This window comes from Bombus terrestris, chromosome 7 (assembly GCF_910591885.1).
Source record: "Bombus terrestris chromosome 7, iyBomTerr1.2, whole genome shotgun sequence".
Taxonomy (NCBI): Eukaryota; Metazoa; Arthropoda; class Insecta; order Hymenoptera; family Apidae; genus Bombus; species Bombus terrestris.
The window spans coordinates 150,182-176,104 of NC_063275.1; the positions used below are offsets into that span (position 1 = coordinate 150,182).

Sequence of the window (25,923 nt, forward strand, 5' to 3'; positions counted from 1 at the left end):
TGGTTATTTCATAACCTTTACTTTTCCTACCTAAACGTTATTTCCAATAAAAACCCAACAGTCGTGTTGTAATATTCTGAGCAAACTTTGATTAGGAATTCAGACGTTGTTGTTAGATATTGACACTTACATGATGATCAAGGATGTAATATTTCTTATCGTTATAAATATTTATATTATTTTAAACGTAGTTTGATTAATTAGGAATAACTTTTATAAAGATCTTGGAATTCTTATTTTTGTTTTCTACGTAGATTCGTGTAATGTAAATCTCGAAGTATACGGGGAATGTTAAATATTTGATAAATATTTTAATTATATCCACTTTAAATAATATAAAATAAAATTTTATAAAGGAGGAGAGATTATCACAATGTAAAGCGCTTTCGAAGGGAAAGCGTAGTATATTTCCTTGTAAACGAATTAAGGGAACTATGATGGAAATGACTAATGATGTAGGATCTATATGTTCAGATTTTATTTGCTACCGATTGTATGATATAAACATATTATATCATGGAGATAATATATGAGAACAAAGTATGTACAATTAAATTTATTAGGATTTCTTATTATTTAAAAATTATTTAAGAGAAATAGATAAAACAAAATTAATATTAATAAAGAAATAGAAGTTAATACTATTTAGAGAAAAGTTTTTATTTACGTAATAAATATTCTTTATATAACTTATTTATGCGATTTTTGTTAAAAAATATATTTCATATTTAATAATAATTAAATTAGTCTGTCATTTCACGTGCAGAACATTTCTCATTCATTTTCGATACTTGAAATTATTTTTATTTATTTTCACCTGGATTCTTCCTCGTTATACTAACAAAATGTTTTTGTTTTATGTAAAATCTTGTTTAATTATAATTACTAATTAATTGTTAAAATTCTAAATCTAGAAACTGTGTTACTCGCGAAAAAAATATTGAGATAAAATAGCTTCTGGAGCTAATTCCACCGATTGTCAGTTAATATTGGAATCCTCTGTCACGGAAATAAAAATAATTACTTATTTACATTCACAGGTTACATATTGGATTAAAGCAAACCAGATTATTCTTATAAAATGTAGAATATGTATGTATATATTAATCAGGTTTAAAATATACATCTTACTAAACACACGGACGTGCATGCATCTGTTACTAAATCAAAAAGTCGAATATAAAATATAGATTGAAATTCTCCCTTTCCGTCATAGATAATCAAGAAATAATATATATTGTATCTCGTATAATTGATTTGTCCTATTTGCTCTTACGTTTGCTTTTTCTACGTTCGTTAATTCTCAACAACTGGAACGAACTTACCGCATCAAATACCGCAAAATCGATTTAACCCTCGTCCACCCCTCGTGTCAATTTGACACGTTGCCATAAACGTAAAGAAATACACTCACATGTTGCTTTATTATTGGCGGAGGATGCGTGCGATTTTATATTAGAATGTATACAATTTTTATTTATCTTATTTTTTACTTTTAACAAACACATTCACGAATTTATAACTGTTTATTCCATTGATTTTTGGTAATAATTGGTGTCAACCTGATACGAAGAGATAAATTAGCTTAGGAAAATGGCAGTTAAAAACCTACTATTACATATTTCACTTAAAGTTCCATGTGTTAGCGAAATCTTCGCCAAAGTTGTAGAAAATAACTTCTCTTCGCGAAATTTCACGTGTACAAATAAGAAAAAAGAATAGAATCTCACATAGGCAAACTATATTTAATACTATCATTTAAATATATGAATAAGGTACCTAATGTTATTAAAAAATGAAGTTTAATAAATGCATATAGATTACTTCCTATTGTTATACTTTCAAATAACGCAAATACATATGTAATAGATAATCTAATAAATAAAAAACGATGGACTGTTTTATTTTGTTGCTTATTAATTTCTATATGTCGATCGTTAACATTTTCCTGCTAAATTCTTAATATAAATGATTAACGTTCTATAAACGCTTTAAAGATGTCATTTTTTGTTTATTTAATTAATATTGTTTTCATTTAGAGTAATCTATATCCAGATTTTTTGTAAATAGATATGGAATAACATCACATATTCTTCTATTAATCTGTATGACCATATAATACCACTACGAACAAATATGTTTGCGAAAACTAGCGAAAAACGGAATAAAAAAGCTTTTGTCATTATCGTATCGATATATATTCCAGAAATCAATCGATACTTTTTATGGTAAAATGTACATAATTTTGTATTTCCTGGTTGGGTCACTTTATATATTTGATTTACTCATCCACAGCGAATAACGCAGTTAAATTAAAACAACATGAAATATTTGAGACATTGAGAGGAGGTAGAAAATTGTTTGAAATTGTATAGATACTTAGTTCGTTTCACACACATAATTTATACGTGTGAATGTCGCATTGTAACGAAAGAGAAATACATCAAACATCTCTTATAAAAATTAAATAAAATAATCGACTATGATCTTTTTGTTAATATTAATAGTAAATTTTTTTTTATAAATTTTTATAATTATATACTATAATTTCTGCTTTTACTGCCTTACTTATAACATTCTGTAAATCCACTGGTTGCCTAGATTCACAAATTCTACACGTGTCTCGATACCTCTGAATCTGCCATTGTGTACGCTTCTCCGATCACGTTGTGCAATATGCCTCTACTAAAATCAACGGAGTCCGTAATCGAATTTCCTTCGAGAGAATCGATATGTGTACGTAGGTTTGAGACCTGGTTGATATCGAGTACGATTACTTTTGATTTTCCTACACACTACGTAGGATCATGGGCGAAATAGAATGCCGATGCTGCTTATGACCGTCTGTGTATCGTAGATAAGCTGTATAGTTGGCTAGCATAATACGTTCGTGATTGTAAAGACGAGAATTCCTTCGAAAAAACGGTTATCTTCTACGGATGGACGAATGTTCCCGAGAAAAATATCGCTCCGCATCTCACAGGGTAATCCTTCTCTGACACAAGTTCAAATTGCTCGTATTTTTCTTGGCCAGAAGACTGTCGTTGAAAGTCCTTAGTGTGCGTGTTGGATTTTTGTGTTTGACGATGTCGAGGTCGCAAGGTGAACGAGTATCTCGAGTATCTTATTTGTCGGGGTTGTTATTTTAATACTCGTGATGAATCTGAGGTTTTTGTTGTATAAAACCACATTAAGTTTTTAATCATATTCATTTATTCACTTTCACTGATTTCTAATTTAATTATGAACATAGCGAATCTTGGAGTTCCACTGATAATAATTATTATCAATTGGTATCGTCATAGGTGGCTACAATAGTTGGAGTTAATGTTAGAATAATTCATTTTAATTCTTGTATTTTGTAAAATAAAAGTTTATAAATCCATGTATGAACACAGTGAACTTTCGAAGACCGACCCTAATTAATAATTAATTTTAATTTGTGTCTTGCAATTTATACAATAAAGATTGTTAATAGCGTTTATCGTATAAAATATAGAATCTTCTCTTCTTCTCAAATTGAAATTAAATATTCTGAAATTAAACAATTTGTGTAATTCGAATTATAGTTGTCATCTGTAACCTAAAGATATACTAGCTATGTAGTAAATTAGCTTCTTATTCGATCAATTTCGATCGTTTGTCATTTCTAGAAGTATATTGCTCTAACTTAAAATAAAAAATGTTTTAGATAATAGTTACTTGTTCTTTTATCGTACGTTATGTACATGATTCAATCTATTTGGAATTTCGCTTGAGTATACTAATATTTGAGTATACTCCTGGTTTAACCTCCATAGGGGATAAATAGAGATTAATTCTAACCCACATTTATAGACTCAGCTCTATAATATTTGAGATAAAATCCATTGAACAATTCTCCAGATATTCCCAAATTTATGTATGTAGTAGAATCTTTAAAGAATTTATGAAGATGTAATATTGATGATCCCAGAGTATGTGATACAGTAGAAATTGTATTGTGTACTGTGAAACTGTATTGAAACTGTATAGAATTGTGAATACCTTGTTTGTTATAAGTTCATATTGTGATATTGGTGATGGATTTATGACCTGCAATATACGTGTATAAGAGAATGTTTTAAATATTTCATTCTTTCTATAGGTTGGTATTTTAATATTCAAGATAGGTTTTAGGGTGGTTTATAATATGCTAGAATTTTCATTATATCTGAAGTAATCGAAGTTATAATTATTGGAGAACTTGAAATATGAGAGGTATCTATAGATATTGGAACTTGTTAAGAGCCAAGTGGGACCAAGTTATTTTTTTTTTTTTTTTTTATGAATAATTATTGGAATATCAATTTCGTGTGCGGGTATTTACATCTTTACAGGAGGAGATATTTAGGAACATTATATTATTCGGATATTTAATATTCTATTATCACAAAACGACGATTTTGTATATTATTTGAGTCGAATAACGTATTTTACTACAATATTAACTGACTCAAAAAAATCCATGGCATTTTGAATAGACATCAGTGTTGAATTTTTTACAGATTTAATGAGAAAAGACACTTGTACTTGTCTTCTGGTAAATAGTAAATCTTTTCATTCGGATAAATAGAACTATGTATTTTCTAAAATTCTGCATTTTTAATTACAAGATACAGGAATTAAACTAGTATTTTAGAGTTGTTGAATAAGGAAAGTATCGTTCTGCTTCGATAAAATAACATTAGATTTGATCTTCGTATGAAATGCAAATATGAATTCCTTTACCTTTCTATGTCATCGGTTTTATTCGTCGTTCTCATTTATTTCTTAATTCTGTTATCAACTTCCATTTACATATTTTTACAAAATCTTATTTTTATCTTTAAGTGACAAGAAGAATTGGATTCACTAGATAAATATGAAAATTATCGTGAAAAATCTATTCAGCTAAATGAAGAGAAAAAGCAAAATTTATATATGCGTTGTTACATACATCACTGATAATAAATTATGATTATATTAAAATGATAATTCTAAACTATAAATTTTCTTCAAATTTTTCTATGAATTTTCCAAATAATTGAATAAATTTTAGAATGATTATTAATCCATAAATATTCCATGAAATGCATATACCATCGGACACTGACAATGGAAATTCTCGATTCTAAAAAATAATAGAACCACCTTCTTTAACGAAACCATCTATTATACATTATTTCATCTGTATTTCGTGTCTATTCCTTCCGATATGTACTTGTATGAATCTTTTCAATACGAATCTGTTAAGTCGTTTTATAAATTCCTTCGCCTTTTTGTCATCGATTTTGCAATAAAATGCTGTCCCAAAGCACAACGAGATACCCAAAACCACGTTACCTTTAAATCGTTTATTTTTTAAATTGATATTTAATTTTAATGAATGCGTAACTTAAAATACAAATTTTGATAAATGCAAATTTCCTAATTGCCCTATCAAAATTTATCTAACGCTAAATAATTTCAATTCCGACATACACATCTGCATTTTCTACAAAAATTATCAACAGTGTCCAATCAAAATCCTATTCTGTCTTCACCGTTCATCCCGTTCACGTTCTGCAAACAATATGCTTCCATTCTTTCTGTCAAAATTTCCTGATTTAGGCTCACGCAGGGTTAGTTCGTCGCGAATTGAAATTCCTCGTAGGGAGAAGGGTTGTATTACGCCGGTCGAATGGTCGAGGGCGCTTTATGGGAAACTAGAATCGCGCGTCTGCACGCTCGTGGAAGTTGTAACAGCTAACGAGTAGGGTGGAACCGCCCCATCCTCTGAAGTTTCCTCTCTGGCGGTCTTTAAGAAGCGCGTCGCCTCCTAGAACGCTGCACTCGTCCTCGGAAACGTTTGTTTCCATGTTCTCGAGCGGCGAGAGGGCAGGGAAAAGAGCCGAGTAATTTCCAGGGAAATTTTTGGAGCTGAAGTAATGTCGGCACAATTTCAACGATAACCTTTTTTCTTTACTCTCTCTCTCTCTCTCTCTATCTCTCTCTTTGTTTTTTTCCTTCAACCTTTCTTCCTTTTTTATGTTTCCTTCTTTTTTTTTTATATTTTCTGTGTTCGAGTTGTTCGCATGGTCTCCGCCTCTTGGAGATTTTCGAGCATCGTTGTCGGTGTTCACTCGCAGACAGTACTCGTCGAGGAATTATGAAACTGGCCAGGCAATTGTTAAGAGTAACAGGTTTCGTTAACGGCGGTGGTTGTTGCAAATGACGCGTTCTATATAATTTTTCAAAAAATAATTTACTATGGTATGTTGTTAAGCAACGTTTTGAGAGGTTACAGCTTAATGTTTGGGGAAAATGATCGTTGGAGCGTAAAATATGGCGATTTTTGATAATCGTTGAAATTTTGTTCCTGAGATAGATATTTCTTCTTTTTGATATGTAAATTGTGTAAAAAAAAAATTGAAGAAGTATAAAGTATTGTTCTAAGATATCGTTAGAAACAAATATCCATATTTCTTAAGAAAGAAGAAATCTTTTGGTTTGAGGAAATGTTTGATACACTAACTAACACGGCTACACGTATGAAGCACTGACTAAAGAATTTATATAAGATAATGAAAGAAAGACGAAAGTAATCTAATCACGATCGTAAAAGTGTCTGATAAAAATAGCGTAAAATTCCTGAATTTGTAGTTTCGTAAATTAAAGCGGTTAAATTTTACCGTTTAGGGTATATGATATAGCACCTTACTCTAAATATTATCTTATTACGAAGTTATGATATTATTATAATCTTAGACTTCGTTGTTAGGAAAAAAACATCTATTTTACAAATTTAAAATTCAATCGATATATTAATTTAGTACTAGTGATGGAGATTAGTTGTAGTAGATACATCTGTAATAACTTTCTTGGTAAATCTTATTAATCTTTCAATTGAAAAATGATTTATTAGATATGTCGAATATAATACGACAAATAAGAATAAAGAAATACGAAGAATATCAAAATGATTATCGTTACAGCTAAAGGTAAAAAATTTGAATATTGTTTATTTTGGAGTTATTGTTTTAAATATATATTCTGGACATGTAGCGAACAGAGAAATGTTATTATTCGTAATTATTCATAGAAATAGAAGAATTTCAGGTTTTAATAAAATTTTATTCTAAATATCTAGTTTAAGTATTAAAAATTTCTAATTACTTAACGATATATAAAAAATTAATCACAATATTTTCTACGTTTTCTATTATAAGAACAAAGATTCTTGTGTCGTGACAAAAAATTTTATTAAATATTTTTCACGTTTCATATATTATTCTATATGTTTAGTCCGCGTCAAATATTTCTTACGCTGAGAGGTTTGTTTCTTATGAGAAGTATATCTCTAACATTGTTTTTTACATAGCTAAAATAATATTTTATATTTCTTGGACTTTTCCCTACAAAATTTACCTATCGAAGTAACGAAGAATATCCCAATGAAATCGGAAGCGTTAAAATTTAATGTATTAAAAATTAGCTCGTTAATTTGAAAAAAGATTGCATTGTTAATTTGAGAAAAAACATCGACTTTGTATAAAAAGGCACAAATATTCGTCCAAGAACCTAAAACATTCGGATCTTCCTTGGATCGCTAGTACATGCGTTAAAATGAAAACTTCTTGTGCGACAGTTTCGTCAAAGGAATTCTTCAGAGACCCGTCTAACGATCCTTCGTTAACAAAGCGTGTTCCAAAATCTATTATTAATCCACGAATGCCGTAACGTGCACACTCTATACTCTCAGTCAGTGAACAGCAGTACTCGTAAAAAATACGAGCACTTGACCCTTTTATAATTAGCGCTCGTTGCTCTTTCCTTCTCCTCTCATTTTCTCTTCAGTGTCATCGACCCGTTTCATAATATCGAAATTTACCTGTCAAAAATTTATTGTTAGTAAAAGGTTTCAATATATTCCGTAGAAATCGGCTAAAAGGAATATTTCTCTTACTCTCGATCCTGGTGAAAATAGCTATGGAAGCGTCTCAGAAGAGCCTAAGATATTTCAATTCTTGAGAAAATGTTATTAGTGATAAGAAAAATTGTATTACTACACGACTATGAAAACTATTCGGAAGAATTTAATGCGATAGACGAAGAGACTAATGGAAAATTCCTTTCTTTGAAAAGTAGATTACGAAAATATGTAGGTGATAGAAATAACAGCAGATGATTATTGAAAGAAATCATAGATACACATAATATAATTATAATATAATGCACATAATTGAAATGGATAAGATAATAATTCCAGAGACACATGTACGTATGAAGTTTCTGCACACTTCGTTGTGAATAAATTGTAAATTTTTGTGCATTTGTTTACATTCATTCGAGTATTTTACTTTGGATATTGTATATATGTATTTTTGTACGTTGTACGTATAATTAAATGTATAAAAATCCAGAGTCTACCTATGATCTTCCCTAACACGTAAATTAACAGCATTGTACGCGCTTTTATGCGGCAAACGAGCCGCTGATTTCCCAAATTGGTTAACCCCACGAAGCAAAAAGTGGAGAAGACCAATGAAATTACATAAGATAAGCACGAATCAAGTGTTACAGCACTGAAATTTCAAAAAAATGTCAGAAAGTGGAGTTGATAACTTTGGTCTGTGAATAACTCAAACATGGCAAATATAGCAAGTTCGCGTCTTGATTTATAAAAAGTCTGTGAAATTTGCTATTTCCTCATCTTTCGTTGTCTCTTGGGTGTAATCGATTCGTTTCATCTTACGGAATTTCATATATCAAAAACTTATTAGCAAGAATTTCGAGTATATTCCTTAGGAACCAGTTACAAGAAATATCTCTTCGTTATCTAGGCGAAAATGACCGCGGAAAAGTCCCAAAGGAGTCTGAGATAGGATAAAGCGTATCGCAATAGAAAGACAGAGGAATTTCCCTGTCGAGTTTGGCCTAATCGACGGGGTAAATTTTAATATTCCGAAATATATCGTCGTGCAAGCGTGAGTAACTCGTAGCTATTGCGCACTGCGTCAGAAGATTCTTGCCAGCCACGAGTCTTGATTAAATTTCTTGATTATCTCGTGATTCGCCGGCTATGCGGATGGATGGCGGTTTCAAAGTCGAGCTTTCGCGGCCTTGAAAGTCTGTCTGGGAAATACATAGCTGGTTAGGAACTGCAGCTTTCCTTCTTTCTTCTTTTCTCCTTCCTTCTTTTGTTGTGTTGCCTATGGTGATTGTAGCGTCTTTGATGAAGTCCGACGGTTAATAGGATAAATTTTTCATTTAATAAGTCAGAATAAGAGACGAAGTAGAAGAGAATGGATATAGAAGTTAATAGAAGAAATGTTTCAGAATTATGTCTTTTTTGTGTGAATTTTAAGTTTTTAAGTCCGTAAGATAGATTTGATGATAACACTGAACATGATAAGCCCATATCTTTTCATTTTCTGACCTAACGTTGTATAAATAAGTCATATTTATTCGTGTCTTATTAACAATTTTACATACAGATTTAAACGAAAACACAATTTTGAAATGAGAAAGCCATCCTTTATTTGGTTTCTGCATTAAATTTGTATCTATGTTCTCCTCCTCCAGAATGTTTAAAAAATCACAGAAATTCTTGGTTATAAACTCTGATGAATTTACGAATGTCAGAAAACCTACAAAGATGGTCTTATCACGCTTTTGTGATCTTTGTGCGAAGTAGTTGAAGAAAGTACGCGATTCGAAGATATAAAGCTTTTTTACAATTGATAAATGTTTTTGTGAGGAACGAATAAGATTAGTTTAGTATCTATATTAATTTATCTTTGTTAATATTATTAGTCTGCATATAGTTAATGTTAGTAATACTTTTTAAATGTTCAAGAAATCAATAGAAACGTACATTTAATTCTAAAATGAAATGGAAAGGTAGTTTTAATGTAAAATCGATTGACAAATTTATTGAATTTTGAAATTACTCTTCCATAAAAAATGTCACTTAATGTTTCAGAACTCATTTGAAACGTGAAAGTGGATATTGTTGATTTAATATTATTTTAAACCACGGATGATGGAAGCACGTAATGAAGGAACAGTGAAAAGGTTATAATCTTACAAAATGTGATTGAAAAGTAGGAAAACATGATAAGGGAAATTTTCATAATTCCTTTAGCAAAGAGGAAAAATTCTATGAGGCGATTTTGCACGACGAAAGAGTTGCAACGCAAAGTATAATTTTATTATTAAGTCATTTTGTATGGAAGAAAATTTTTCTGTTTCGAAGTTTAAAAATAATACACAGTTTTATTGGATATTATGAAATGCTAGTAACGAAGAATAAATTCATATATAGTTACTTGTTTTTGATTTATATTACCATTTATCATTTTCATTTTTAAATTTATATTATTGCTTACTATCTTCATTTTGTATGAAAGAATGATTTTTTTTTTTTTTTAAATAATTCGCAGTTTTACTAAATATTCTAAAATAATAGTTGAGAAATGCAAGTGCACGGTTGCTCATTATTGTTTTTTATCTTCAGTTTGAAATTCAGATACTTATATTTCTTGTATCTTAATTAAAACGTTTACATTTGCAAGTTCGTTGATGCCTCATTTAGAAAAAGGAAGACAATTTGTGCAAACATCCGCAGCTTAGCTTCCGTTTTTTCCAAGGTACATATTTTACTTAAGTCCCTTCTTTGTAATTAGTAAATTAATTAACAAATTAATTAACAAATTTCTCAGAGTTAGACTTTATATTTTTTACATTTTTGTATACATTTTTTAACACACACAGTACAGATAAAGGAAGCTGTTGATACAATGAATTTTTGTGAAAAGTACCGTAAGATGTAGTAAGAATGTTACTGAAAAATTAACTTAATTTAAACTCGTCAGATTTAACAATACGTTTATTGATCCACGTTTAATTTTGTACCTCAGCCCTATTTTACATATTATCGTTTAATTATATATATATATATAGGATTGGTTATTGTAATTGGCATTTATTCCAATTACTGAATTATATCTATTTAGTGTACTTTTTGTTGAAATTAAATAAAATTGATGCATAAATTTAATAGTATGCCAACGAATATGATCACCATAAATTTTGTCAGTATTGTTTTAATCAAGCATAAAATTCGTCTCTGTCTCGTTAATTCGTCTTCTTTTAATTTTTGCAAAATTCATAAATACGATTTCTGATCAATTCGATGCTTGGCGATCATAATAGGTTAACATAATAATTTCTTTTAACTTTTTCATATTTTGCGCCTCTAATATGTATGAATACAAAATTCTAATGAATCAGCTATTTCCTTAATAGTCTGAGTTATCTCGTCTTATATGTATGAAATATAACGATGTATTATACAACATCAACGTATTAAAATTTACACAAATTATTATACCTATATATGTATTCGCATGAAAGTATCCAGACATTTGCTTTGATAAGACATATCATCACATTTAAGTAATATAAAATAACATTTAAATCGGACCTTCTGTATTTTAAATTTAGTTGTCTCGTTGGATTTCTTTTTATGAAAACCTTTAATCATTTTAATCTGTACCTCGTCGATAAATAATGCGGTAACTTTACAGCAAACAGAAAATAAATGTAACATAATGCGAGAAATAGCCACTTTATGCTACGGCATATTGAAATGAAAGGAAGACACATGGAACGACAGTTTACAGGGGTGAAAACAAATTGTTATGTTTTGTATCAAAATTTAATTAATTCTCTCTTCAGATTGGTTACATCTTTTTCACTTTTTGGTTTACACTTTTTATAGCAATATTATATCGGTATATCGTAAGCACGAACAAACATAATCCATAAGGAAATAAACGTTTCTAAGCACTACCAAGTTAAACAGCTGGTAGGAATCCGTAATTCAACGTGTTTTGACATTTTTTCGCTAACAATTATATTAGGAGAGCAACGGCCCTCGACACCGGCGCTCGTACTTTACATAAACCCATTACTTATCCTCGTTTCTCGTATAAAATTTGCAAATTGCTGGGAAATACCGGAAGCGAAATAAAATGGGCTGATCCGCGGGATATTTTGCCTCGCGTAAGTGGACCGCGACCGAGAAACTTTTAGAAACATTGACGCCTACAAGCATACATATAAAGTATCTTATAAATATCGTATCGCTCGAAAGAAACCGAGTACTTGCTTATTTTTGACAGAATATAATTTTATTACAATATCACGAATGATAATTGTGTATTAACAAATAATGACTATATTCTTTATTATTATTTGTTATTACGAGAAAAATTCATTTTAAACAGGTATAATATCGTATTATACGATATATTTATAAATAGTTGCTATATGTGTTCAAAGACTTTCGCGAGCATCTGTACGTAATCTGCACGAACGAATAAATACATACAAAGCACTAATATCGCAGTTTCGTTGGCTTTCGACCTTCGCCGGATATTAGCACGAATTTAAATGTCCTTTCTCGCAAGCGGAGTGGAAAAATCTCTCGTTATCTTTGAAAGCCGTTTCGTCCCGTGGCAGAGCCTCGAAGCTTGTCACACACCGCGCCTCAGGGACGCGAAAACGTGCCGAGGTATAAAGTGAAATTGAAAGGAGACCCCAGGAATTTTCCCTATCTGCCTCTCTGTCTCGAATCCGGAATCGTCTCTTTCTTACCAGACGGCAAACTGGTATACGAGAACGTTGGATACGAGGTTCGTGTAAAGCCTCGGGCTTTGCCGATGTTATTTAAGCAGTGGTAGAGCCGTACGTACGGCCAGACGAACCACGTTCACTCTGCCTTATCCTTTACCACTCTACCTCTTCGGACATCGTGATGCGAGTCTCGCGTCGTACCTTTCTGGTTTGTGTTATCGATGCTTCAACGCCCTGTTCGTCGGTTCATTGATCGTTCTTTGATTTCTTTCGTAATTGGTTAATTTTCCCATTGCGAGCGATGCCGAAATCGCGTTCTACTTATTCCGTTAATTTTGGTAACCGCGCTTTTTTTTTTTGTCGTATTATGTTATTCGAAGCCTAGAATGACTTTCTTACGATTTCTTTGAAATTTGGACAATGCGTTATTTAATATATTATTTATTCACGATTGAATTTTTAGAAAGCCTAGCCTTAGAAATGGATCCATCTTCAAAGTTGAAATCTTAACATGATGATATCCCTATAGTTAGCAGCCGCGGAGATGTTTTTTCGATTAATTACGGAAAAGTCTGTCTTACAAAGTTGTTAAGAAACTAGTACGTTGCGTAAAATGCTTTTCGAATAAAAGTAATGTGAAATATGTGACATCAGTAATTTTGGCGTCCAAAATGTTATTTGTAATACGTATTATTACGTGAAGTTCTGTTCTTCTCTGAATTGTTTGTTAGCGTGCGCTTGTAAAATGCACAGACAACCAAGAAATTTCTTCCTAGAAATACAATCTCAGACGTGCACGGAAAATACGGCTTTCGAGTCTCATTGTGTTTTACTTTTGGGAAATATCGTCCCGCTACAAATACCTTAAAAGTCTCTTTATGATAATCCTATATAACATGTAAATTTCATCCGCGATTTTCTATAGGGAGATGTGAAAATCGCCGGCGGCTAGTAATTGTTGATGTATGAAATGTAGAGACGAGATTGATAATTGGTAACTGAACGTTGTTGTTTTTATATAATTTTATAGAGTTTCATAGGTTATGTAAATTTTTAAAGAGAGCAATATATCTGATATATCGCTGATATAAAATATTTTTAATTAAACAATTATGAAATACATATTTCATGTAAGAAATTTCGAACAAGAATAAAAATGTATATAAATTTCAGCGAGTTGCAGAATAATTTATCGCAGATAATTTATAATACATGAATTTGATGTTATTCTATTTCGGAAATAAATATAAAAATAGCGTAAATAATTTTTTAGCACCTAACACATTTTACACATTTTGATCGGTGATTGCTTGATTTCAAGTACGTAGTACGAGTTTGAATAAGTTTCAATGTAAAATATAATACGCATAATTAGTTTTGAAAATTGTGTTGAAAGAGACTAAATGTTGAAGCTGTTTAGCAAGAAATCAAATAAATAAAATTCTTTATGTGCGAATAGAAATAAGGGAAAAATTAATACAAACACTGAATGTTTATTTAGAAATTGTAACAATTGGAAAAAGATAATATTTCTAAATATTTTACTTTAATCCCAAAAGGTTAACGTTGATACTTTGCTTTCACCGATACATGTTATATCCTTCACCCTCTTCTATCTTTTTGTGGGTTATTAAATACTTTGTAATCTATTTCTATCGCACGATGGTTAACCACGACAGTGTAAAATCTAATTTTCTCATGTTATTATAGTTTCCTAATAAACTGCTTGTAGACCTACAACTAAGATTTTATCTTATGGGCTAAAATGTAGCGTATGAGTGTACCTTTGTAGCAAAAACGCAATCCGATAACGCAAAACAAGAGGTTTCGTTTAAAATGTATAAATATAGTTTTTATTATGTGGAGATAATTCCAGTCCTAAATTTCGCAAGCTGTCAAGGATTATTTTTCTACACATATTTGCGAGAAGCAGTATATAATTGCTTTTTATATGAATTAACCGAAGATCTTATACAATATACGACAATATTATCCGCAGATTGAGAAACTGCGACGCTCTTTAATAGATTAATACATTTTCAGTTATTTTTTATGTATAGATATACAGTGGGAAACATCTTTATATACTTTTCTAATCTCGTTATCTGTGTTTATTATACTAATTTAATACTCTATCCTAATAGATCAAACTTTGGAATGATTAAAAAGTAGTTATATACACTTAAGGAAATATCATATCCGAAGCAAGAAATAAAGCTTTCTTGTATTAAAAAGTTAGTCCATATGATAAGACATCTCAATGATGGAACATGACACTTAAAATAAAGTATCACGTCCTAAACAATAAATAAACCTTTTTTTGCATTAGAAAATCAATTCGTGCGATGAAATACTTCGCAAACGCTCGAGCTCACGAGAATTCTAAATTAGTCTGGGATCCATATCGCTGCAATTTTGTCATCGCGATATACGAACCCGTGTAATACAAGAACCGATTCTCTATATATGTTATTAGTTTGATTAAAATTTGATATCTTTCGAATGCAGTCATCGAGGAAATTCTCTCGAAGATTCGTTTTATCCTTCGAACGTTCATCGATGTTGGCCGAGTATCAAACTTTCAACGTTTTCTGTTACTCTGGCTAGCGACATTGCAGCGCGATAAATATTTCAAGGTTCTGTTTTCATCACAGTGGAACGGTTTGAATGGTTTCAGCAATTTACCAAGCTTGCGTGGTAAGTGGATCTAATCGTGTCAATCTGTAGCTACGCGATATCAGTTTTTCTGTAAGTTGTAAACTTACGAAACAAATCTCTCATTCCAAAGAGGGAATATCCTCTTTCAAACGTCATTCTTATGAGCGTACGGCTCATAAGGCTCGCTACTTTTGCCATTATCTCTGCTCGTACTTTTACCTCGTAGTTCGCCGCGCGGTTATACTTATCCTGTTTTAGCTCTTCAGAGATCGAGTTGCTCGCGTTCGGGCATGTCCAGACGTTAAAACTGCCCGGGAATTGTTTCTCTCGCAGGAAGTAAGAAAACAAGAAATCGAAGAAAGGATGGGGTGTTTGTGTTATATGGAATTGAACGTTTTCGAAAACTTTGTGCGATCTTATAGTATCAGATATATTTACGTTATATATTTATTTACAGAAGTTATGCACTAAATAGTCTATTTCTAGTAATAGTGATTCTCCATTAATCTGTATTATCGTTACCTTTTGTAGGGACTTTATTGTTCGTCGGAGAAATAATCTCGAACAATGGTATTGTCTTCTTTATAGACTATGAATGTCTTTTTCATCCTACGACAATCAGAACAAATGGTATTCGGATGGTAAACTAAACGAAGTAATTTCGTAGTTTAATCTTTTAATTTTAGAACAAATATAAAAAAAAGACACCTTTTCTGCCAATGAAATATTATTAGTTTTTTATTAGGTTTTTTGAAGTATATGCAAATATCTGTAATCATAGTGGTAGGATAAATAGACTATGAAAACTAGCGAATGACTTATTGTTAGTAGAACATTATTGTGATATATTCGGTAGGTTGAAATGTTTTAAAATTTTATATCTAAAGAGATTATAGTAAGAAAAGAAATACTATTGAAGCGAAGAGGTATAGATAATTTTAATTATTTCAAATGATCTATTATTACTAAATTGATCGGTATTTGTAAAACACGTTAATAAAAATAGATAGCGATATAAGTCGTGTTACAAAGCTCAAGTATCGTACTCTTTATCGAAAGAGCTCTTCTGTAGCACTGAAAATGAAATGTTTACTCACCGATAATGCATAATGAATTTATAAAAGTTTCATTATATTATTTTATAACATGAGATATCCGTTTGGACACTTTAGATTCTTTTTGTAAATTCCACCACGAAGAAATCTTCATCTATGTAACTGTTATTATTATTACATGTAACTTTTAATATATAGTTTAACGGTAATAAGAATTCACTACTTTCGTATAGTTGTGAATAACGCAATTCGAGACATTATAATCCGCAAAAAACAGACTATGACGTGGCACTGCAACGAGCTCTGTCATAATGGGAACATAAAATTTTTAACTGAGATGTTGAAGTAAAATTCTCGCTCGTAACAGTTTTTGTCCTACTTGAAAAACTTATACCGCGCCATATTTTTCACGCTGGTTTATGCGGTCGTTTGCTTGATCTGGCGCGATTTCGCTTCACCTTGCATCATAATGTAAACTCTCTGGACTTGCTATTTTCTTTCTCTGCTTCCCTTTCCGGCGTGCTTTCTTTTTCAATTGCACAGCCGTTAGACGCGTGTTTGTTTTTTGTACTATTAGTACAAAGGCAAATTGTTGCCCTGCTTTGAAGTCTTTCTGCAGTGGGCGAAATACGTAGGTACGTAGGTAAAAAGCTGTAGTCTTTTATTCTGTAATAACATAACTGCTCGCTGGACCCGTATAGGTAAAGCACTTTTTGTTCTAAGGAAACACGAGTTTCGTGTCATTTCTTTGCTTTTTCGTATCTCCGCTTACATTTTTTTGACATTTTGACATTTACATTTTTATACAATTTTATGATACAATATGGAACAATATTTATTATTCCCTTTATTATTCCCTGTGACATTTCATATGTTCCTTTTCGTTCACACATATCGAATCGTTGAAAAGAATAGAAGAACTAAACGGTTAATTAAAAGTCGAACATTTACAGTTTACATAGAACTTAACTAAAACGTTAAATTTACGAAAAATGTTTAGGTTGCGAGAAATTCTTTCGAAAATAAAACTTTCTCCAAGCAATATCGACTAAAGAATAATCGTATAACAAACACGGTGACAGAGGTAGCTATCTTCGCGTGGTAACAAATACCTTTATATGGTACGAATAACGTAGAAAAGTCCTTAAAGTTTGATGGGTGATTGGTAATTAGAAATTCGGGAGCGAACAGCGTGTTGTTCAGTCACGTTGCTGTCTACGAGCGAATCTATTGTCTATCTGTATCGAAGAATAAACAAATAATTAATTCCCTAGCAAGAATATTCTTTTCCGCTTCTTTACTTACAAGATTATATTCATATATGATATATTGCTTCACTTTCGTGTAATTTAAGTGACCGAATAAAGATTAAAATTGCGAGTCTATTATTCATTTTATTAAAAAGATTTTAATTAAATGAATTCAGCATGATTTTCTCGACAAGTTTCTCTTCTGTAGATACTTGTTAAATTTCAAAAATAGAAGGAAATTACTTTTATAAGATTGTGACTAACGTTACGACGTTAGTTTCGACATGAGTTTCAGGAATTGGCAAAATATATTATTATATTTGGGAGAAAATTTAAGAACTTTGGATATTCTTGGAAATTAAAAGGGTAGATTTAATAACTAATTTAAGAAGATGAGATTTCACGTGATATATCAACGTGTAGAGCGTTGAGAACGGTTTATATCAAGAATATTAAATGCAACTATTAAAATATGTTTGAAAAATCCGAATAGAAGTTTAATTTGAGAATTTTTAACGTAATTTAATTTTTTCTGGCGCGGAGAGATGTCTAGCCATTGACAGTCCACTATCACCGATGCCTCTCTATTCCTTTATAAGTTTCGTTTGCCTTTCATATTTCATTAGTCAAATTAACTTCGCTTTCATAAATTTCATTAAATTATAAGACTGTAAAATCTTCGAAAAATAATGTTTACTGAAAAATAATGTTTTTAAAGAAATATTATGAAATATTTCTGCATTATTAGATTTGTTCGTAATCTTTGAAAAGACTAGAAAATTGATTTTCTCTGTAATTTACAGGAATTTCATAACTTCAAGATTGAAAGTATGTTCACGTCACGTGCGAATAACTGCAACAAAAGACTGTTTACAATAGAGTTATTACAGTATGATAGTTTGTATAATATTCTCTGAATATTAAAAATTAAAATTTTTGAAGATAAATTGCAAATAATTTTGTACATTGCCAAAAGTAATTTTCGAAATTATTTTTGTTATTATATTTTAATTTTAAAATAAGTTAAGTTATTCACAGAAACAGAAATAACTATACTTGCATATGATCTTTTAGTACAATTAAAGACTAACATTAGAGCTAAATTTTAATCCTACATTTATTTAAAATTCTATATGGACGAAAAGTGTATCAACTTTTTTACTGCTGTTTTAAAGCACTGTTTAAGATCGCATTTGTAGAGCGTTTCGTCTTGAAGCAAACGGTATCGTCTTCTTATTTCGCTGTGACACCTTCCGTTTCATGCGGTTACCAAACGAAAGCTTCTGCTTTATTCCAACAATGCAGTAACTGTAAATTCTTATAATCAGAGTCTTTTTGTAGCACCATCTTTCTTCTGATTAAGTATTCATTTTTGAGTCGTAAATTTATATTTATATAATAATTTAATTTAATCCTATTGCGTTCCTTTGACAATTCTCGACCCGATCGTTTTTACGTCTAAAATTTTCGTATCGCGAAATCTTTTCATATGGTTGAAAAACTTTTTAAGCTCGAGAAAAATATGGAAACAATGCCGCTACTCGCTTAAGGAGTGAATTAAAAAATAATCCTATCGTAAAATCCAAAATTTGTGTTATTATCAGTTTAATATTATTTCATTGTGCTCAACTATAAATTACGATTAGAATTATAAAAAGATTTGGAATGTTGTTGTAATTCCGTATCCTAATTAATTTATTATTCTAATTTTACAAATTTTTAATGTCGTAATTCTAATATTATTTTATAATATAATATTATCTCGAAATTTATGCATATTTGTGTACATGCGTTTTCAAATAAATATTGCATCGTTTCGACTTTACGTTAAAGCTTGTCATAAAACGTTAAAGATATTTTTGTTTGTTGAAACGAGAACAAGGTTCAGACGTAAAATTTGAAAAGCCGTAGTATGTTTTAAAATATTGATATAAAATATTCGATATAATACTCGAAATAGGATTTTTCTGCTTGATTTTCAAACATTGCAAACAACCATTATATTGTAGCATTAGTAGACGTTAATAAAATGTTAAATGTTAAACAACATGGTAAGAAAATTAGAAACTGCACGCAACATCGGAGATTCGATATTGTAATTAATTAAATTATTCAAACCTTGCATATAACAGTTTAAAGCATGATCACGTGACTATAAACTGTGTTATGTAATTTGTGGTAATTCGAGACTCTCGAATGAGTTTGATACAGAAAGGAATGTTATTCAGTTTGAATAACAATACCTTCTGCTTTATACTCCCTTTGTGAATCATGGGGTCTATTCTTGCGTGCAAATGCATCTCTCATATATGTAGTTGGTTAACTCATCATCGGTATATTATACTTTGGTTTAAGGTAATATTTGTAGTCGTAAAACTGTAAAATAGGTTTCACAAAGAAGCGAATATTTTTGAATTTCAATGTTTCAAAAATGGAAACCGAACGGTTTCGTATTTGGATGAATAGTATATAATCATATGATATGCCGTGTTTAGATAAATGACGTAAAGTAATATTAGCTGTGTGCGACTATTCACCCCCTGAAAATGGGTTTCTTTCGGGAATTTTTTCGGGTTCTAGCGAGATTCTGAATTTTCTTGACACATAAACATGTTGGGTACGTTTCGCCGAATATTCGGAAGAACGCATACGCAGCAACCGTCGCGGACGTCTAACAAACGCGTGCGTAGTGGGGATATCGAGGGGCACGTAGAAAAGAATTCGTTTGGTTTTGAACAAAAGATTCATTTCGTTTCGAACAGCGAAGTGCAAAGGGTCTAGCGTAACAGCGAAGCAAACACATTTTGACAGAGAAGCGTGATTGTTGATTGTTAGTCGTTTAATAAACTTTTTTGTCGAATATCGAGAGTATTTCTTGGGCACTCATATCTAATACCAGTACACTATATTCGGAACATGATTTTTCAGGCGTATCGTAAATTTTTAAGTTTGAAGTCGCCTGCATACGTATCGTGTAATCGAATGCAAAAGATAAGTGTAAATGTTTACTATGTTTTAAGCTTTTACCGTAACGTATAAGTAGGAATGTAGTATGGTGTAGTATCGTAGACGGATTGCCTGGGAGATATCGGCTGTGTGTTGTCAGCGTATTAAAAAGAGAACCATTGTAACGAGAGTAATCAGCGACGAATAGTGACTGCGTAAACATAGATTGATGGATATTGTAACAATCATATACCGATACCAAATCTACTAGCATTATACCATTTTCTTACATATACCTAGCCCAAACCTAATCCTTGTCTTTTGTTTATAGTTTATATAGGTAGTAAGTGTATACATTTACTGAGCTGACGCCTTTATTTAACATGTACATATATGCACACACATGAGATGTTTCGTTAATCTCGATTCTTCGATATCTTATAGGATATTAGAAATTATTGTTCTCAATAATACACGTAGGATGCATAACGTAACACTAATTGCACGCCTAACGATCGAATATTATGTACAGGATGTTTTGCCTGTTATGGATAATATTTTATAATATCATGTAACATGATATGTCGAGTATTTTACGTTTATTGTCGAAGACGATAATCCATAATAAATGATAATCGTTGAGGTAATATTTGAAGTCGAAAAATGACACGGATTTCAGCTATGTTATTATCACTTTTGAAATGGAGAAATGATTTGTACATCTCATCTAATAACATCGGATGAAGTACAGTATTCGTACCGTATCGAAAATGACCCAAACATGACGATCATTTTTCACGAAAATAAACGATTTATAAAAATTCGGTCTTATAAATATTTAGCCGATGAAAGTCTTGACTGTGAAAATCCGCGTAAAGTCATGATCGTGCAGAGCGATAAGCGGTAAGCGACAAAACAAGTAATGGCACGGCCAATACCAATGCTCCCAGTGCCGATTTTAAGGTTTACTGTTTACCGCTCTCTGTTTGGTCATGATCTAATCGGCCGTCTCATGGCAACCTGCTAATAAAAGGTAACCCAAAGCATCGAGAGTAAGCCACGGAACAGATTAAAACTACTAAATTTTTAATAAAGGTATCGTCAAAATCCATGAGAACGTCACGCATCAACAGGTTGGCCAAAATTTTTTACGCCCTTTTCCCTGAGAAACGACCCCCATTTTCTGATTCGGTGACCTAGAAAACTCCTAAAAAGTGTCATTCTAACCGAATATTTTGCAGCGCGGATACTACGCTGGAACCATAACTTTTTTGCAAACTACTCTACGTGTCCGTAACTTTCCACCTTTTAATATTTTCATGTTTTAATATTTAAGTTGTTTTTTCTTCGTATTGTTAGATTTTCAGCTTAAGTCTTCTGCTTTTTAAACCGACTTTTGCAAATATATATTTCGTTTCAATTAACGTTTAAGATGAAGTTGTCGGTTTAAAAGCAAGGCAGGTTTTTGAATTTGAAATCGAATATGTTTTTCACTTTCCAAAATTGTTAGAGAGAAGAATTGTTTAGAAAAGGTAACGCTATGCGAAAGAAACAGTTTGACGAATAAAGTGACTTTTTGCTATATTTTAGCATTTTTCTTTGCCATCATAAAAGAAAATGACAGAACTTCCTTGGTTACCTGATAGGTACATGCGTCGCAAGATAGCTCGTGCGAAGCGTTACATGAGCCGCGTCAAACAAAATTGATTTCAAAAGTGAACTATTCGTTATGGTAAAAGTACCATAATCACATATCCGATAAAAGTATAACGTTTAACGAGAAAAATGTCACAATGATGAAAACTTGTTTTACTATCTTTTTTACTAAATAAAATTTAATAGTGAAAAATATTTATAAATTTCACTAGTTTATTATTAGTACACTATTACTACACTTATTGGTAAGTCTCTGCTTATCATTATTAATTATTACTTATTGTTAGTCTAATTTTCTGTTTTAAAATTCACTTTTCCTAGTTGTGTTACTTCTTTTTAACAGATCGACGACATCTATCTTGCTTTACTTTGACTTAAGCAAAAATCATCATCATAAATAGATACTTGTACTTTCACAAATATTCAACTTCAGCGATCAATGCCACGCATGGCCGCACTATTTATCTCAGAAGCAATAAAAAGTTCTTGTTTTCCCGTGATTTTAATAAATTTACCTTCGAACAGAGGAATTTCAGCTTTTCAATGGGATTCTCACTTTTCCCCCATTACGCTCGTCTTCTTCCGATGAATGAGTAATATTTTGCTTAATATGAGTTTGGCCAAAATGTTCGCTTTCTAAGTAACTTGATGGGATGTAAACATCAAAACGATTTACACGAGCAAGTTGGTGCAACTGATTTTCTGCACTTGACTTTAATGTTTCGAGTGTGTCGGTTATTTGCCGCGTGGTATAACGTTGAGCGTCCTCGATTAAATTGTTCGCTATCAACCTTAACTGGTCTACCCGACCGTGGAATAACGCCCAACAAGAAATGTCCAGCACGAAACTTGGCAAATCACTTTTGACACGCTTGATCAGTCACAGCATTTTCTCCATGCACTGCACAAATCCTTTTTCGCGTTGTTGTTGTTACCTTGTCCAAAATAATACAGCGTAATATGTAGGAAATACTACTTGTTTTCTTCCATCTTCGATGTTAGCACAATCGCAGCCAGCCTTGTCACGCGAGTCTATAATTTCCAAAAATCCATAGCCAAATACCGCAAGATTATTACCATTTCAGCGTTGTTGTTCGTTTGTTTATCGCTGAACGAACGAAAGTTTTATCTGTTGTTCGTGCTCTAACAACGTATTATAAAATAACTTTTTAAAGATCCATTCGGTAGGCTATCCAACTATAGTAGCGGCGCCATTAATGATTTAGAGAAAGCTGTAACAATATATAATAAAGTTCTAATCGTTGTGAAATGCGCGTAACTTGCATGTGGATATGAACAAGCAGCTATAGATTTTGAAATAGAACTAGGTGGCCAGTTGCGAACGTGCTAAAATAGCTATACAAAAATTTGCCAATCTTCATAATTTTTCTAAAAATGCAAGCTCTTACGATAAACTTCATAGCACGACCCGAGGAAACTATATTGGACAAAGTGCGAGCAGTCTAAAGCGTTGCTAAGGCCACCTTGCGAGAAAAACTGAAGCTTTTTGGCCAACCCAATATAATCTCGTTCTTCCGGAATCACGTAGCCACAAATTTTGTTTTCTTTAAACGACCAGGTGCATTCACGAGGATGCGGTTGTATCAGCTGGCTCAGCCGCGGCGAACGATGGCCGGCGTATACAGTTTTCGACAGGATAAATGGTGCGGTGTATAAGGGTAATTTAATGGGCGTAAAGGCAATGGACCGGTGGCAATTTATCTTTCCAGCGGTACTCGTTTTCGTTCTAAGCGGTGAAAGAAAGCTTGGGAAATACCGTGACGAAGAATGAGAGGGCGTAAAAAGGGACGACGGTGACCGCCTAAAGAAAAATGTCGAATGGTGAATGGGCGAACCAGGCTAAAAAGAATACGAAAAAAGGAACAACGGTCGGTCGGAGTCGATATTGTAATGCTCTCGTTATGGTAAACGTTCGGTCGAATCGCGAGTTTCGATTCGATCAGCCGCTCGTAAATAATTCTGCCGACACTTTTTAGAGACCAGTTAATCGAATGGTCGATTTCGTTAGCGGCGAAGGTACAGGTTCGTATCTTCTTTCGTTTCTCTTCTTTTAGGATTCGTAATTCCAAGTTCTAATAGAACTTGGTTTAATTATGATTGATTTTTATAATAATATCAATTGATCTATTATTAGAAAACGTAGTGGAGTTATTGAGGACGTATAAATACTTTGGACGAAATAATAATAAATAATAATAAATATTGTTTTTTTATTAGTTATAGATATATTCCTACCTTATTTTCATCGTGTTGTTTTGTATAATGCTATAATGCGCTGTAGGTACACAGAGATTGGTTATTTTAGTGCTAAATCTTCAGAAATAAATGACTATCGGTCAAATATTTATCTTATTAAGAAGAATATGTATAAATTTATAAAAAAAAAGTTAATTTACTGAAAGATTAAAATGTTTGTTTTGTTATGGTAACAAAAGATAATAAGTAACGAAGTAACAAAAAGATTGGAGTTTTGTATGAATTGTACGTTGCCAAAGGACTGTTTTCTTTAAATACTTATCAGTGTCTTTTGTAAATTAAAGTATCATGACAGTTGTGTATAGTGTACTTAGTTCCTAGGTATATGATAATGCATTATAATTCTAATAACTTTTATAAATCAAGAGAATTTTAACCTACAAGTTATTCCTTACTTGCGTTGTTAAAATAGAATGGTTTGCTATAAAAATAGCTTAACCGTTAATAGAATACGAGTTTTTCGAAACATTACGAAAAGTAGAAAAAATGGAATATTCTGGGCGGTTTCGACTTCAGCAGCGTAGCTACAAAACTTCGATGTAGAGCAGCAGTATTAAAAGCAGAAACATGTAAACAACTACCAGGAAATTCGTTAATATAGTTGAAATAGAAGCAGGCGTTAAAAGCATTCAAAATATTTTATAAAGCTGTAGGAGTTTACAGCTACACAGAATTAGAAAATATTCACCAGTTAGTTAATTAAGGAGTACATACATAATAATATTTTCTGTATTTTTCTCGTTTTTAATCGAAACTAGTAGTTTATGAGTTTACGTCGTTTGCTCTTTACATTGCGAGGATAGTAACGGCACGTAATTTTCTCGTTTATTTTCGATCTGTATATGGTATATATTGCGATTGATATTTCTTTTTACATAAAATTCAATTTTTGTGGGAAAGCAGTAACAAAAATCCAACTTTGCGGTTGAGGTCATGTAAAATAAGTAAATAAAAAAAAAGGGAACAATAAATTACGAGAGTTCTTATATTAAATTTAACGTAACATGGTATATAATTATTATGCAAAATAAAAATTTGCTACTATATATTCCTATGACTTGATGCTAGAAATTCAAATGTCATATTTTCAACGACCATAATGACACTTACATATGCCAATATGCAAATTTTTCACAACATAAACCTTTTGCAAAAAATACCAAAGTCAATATAGAAAACACAGATAGCTCAAGCTTTAATTTTCTCTTTTTGTATTAGAAAAGAAATGTGAAAAAACAGAGACATCTTTGCTGGAAATTATTTTAACAGATATCACAGTAAGTGCTAATATCTCAACTTTATCAATGCTAACATTGATACCTCTTGCACCAAACCACAAATTTGTAATGTTCAAAGTACAAAAACTGTATTTTTAAATGCTATATTGTAGGAAAAATGAAAAAGCTTTTCGGTATATAATTAATCGAACTTATTATTTACCAGTAAACATCTCTCAATTT

The 25,923-nt window shown here is 31.5% G+C and overlaps 1 long non-coding RNA gene across 1 annotated transcript in view; it reads left to right on the forward strand.

Annotated features, from left to right (window-relative positions):
* The window catches only part of LOC100642354, a 241,003-nt gene that overhangs the window by 676 nt on the left and 214,404 nt on the right, over positions 1 to 25,923 (forward strand). The gene's annotated exons all lie outside the window — the stretch shown is intronic.